Raw genomic sequence first — 1,148 nt, 5'->3', positions numbered from 1 at the left:
AAAAACCGAGACATCCTATCTGCTGGATATCTCAAGCTAGAGGGTCGGTTGCTTCATTATTTTTGAGCTATGTCATATTACCAAAATTTTCAAATCATTCTCAAATAAGTGACATAGAACTCCAATTGATGTATGCTTTAAAGTTTAACATCAAGATCAATTGGGCTCTAATGATAATAAGACAAATGTGGACTGTTAGAGGTATTCAAAGTCCTTTGCCATATGCAATCTTCATAATCAATATTCTTCAGCATTTCGGAGTTTCTACGAATGGTGAAACAAAGATGCCTCTGAATCTTCGAGAAAGCCAAATTAATGTGGAGGTGATCCACAAAATGGGTTTCACCCAAGACCCTCGAACCCTCATCTACAAACATAGAACCGACAAGCTGACTGTTGCTGCTAAACCATCTGAACCTGAAGCTCCTAACCCTTCTAAACCACAACAGTCTGAGTTTCATGCTCAATCGTCCTCATATGCTGCCATGCCCTCGAACCAAATGATTATGGATGAATTGGTTTCTCTCCGAGGCTACATCACTAACCGAATGGATACTCTCGACTCTCAGAATCAAAAAATCCAATATGAACTTCATTGCCTCTCCTCTAGGATGGATAGCATGGATATTGATGAAGACGATTCGGAACCTGAATCTTAGTATAACTGTTGTTAGGATTTTTCTATTGTTAGGATTTTCTGGTTGTATTATTTTCAAATCTCGGACAAATTTTTCTACTTATTTGTTGTTTTTAAGTTATTGCTGCATATTCCTGGACAAGTTACTTTATGATGTTTTGTGCTTTATTGTTCCATTCCTGGATATTTAATTGAAACATCTTATTTATGCATTGCAATACTTGCTTATCTATATCTTAAGCTATACATGAGTATATTTTGATTATATAAAGTATATGTATGCTATATATATATTGTGTTGGAATCTCTTTGCATTTCTAGTTTTTGATGAAGTCAAAAGGGGGAGAAAAGTTGGAGTGTATTTTCTGTAAAATTATATTTCAGGCATATTACTCCAAAAGATAGGGGGAGCATACAAGATAAGGGGAGCATACAAGATAGGGGGAGCATACTCAAGTCAAAACTTCAACATATCTCAAAGTATGTTGCTCTCAAGAAAATTACACTGTCA

This window comes from Lupinus angustifolius, chromosome LG03, assembly GCF_001865875.1.
Source record: "Lupinus angustifolius cultivar Tanjil chromosome LG03, LupAngTanjil_v1.0, whole genome shotgun sequence".
Taxonomy (NCBI): Eukaryota; Viridiplantae; Streptophyta; class Magnoliopsida; order Fabales; family Fabaceae; genus Lupinus; species Lupinus angustifolius.
Note: the sequence above shows the minus strand (reverse complement) of the source record.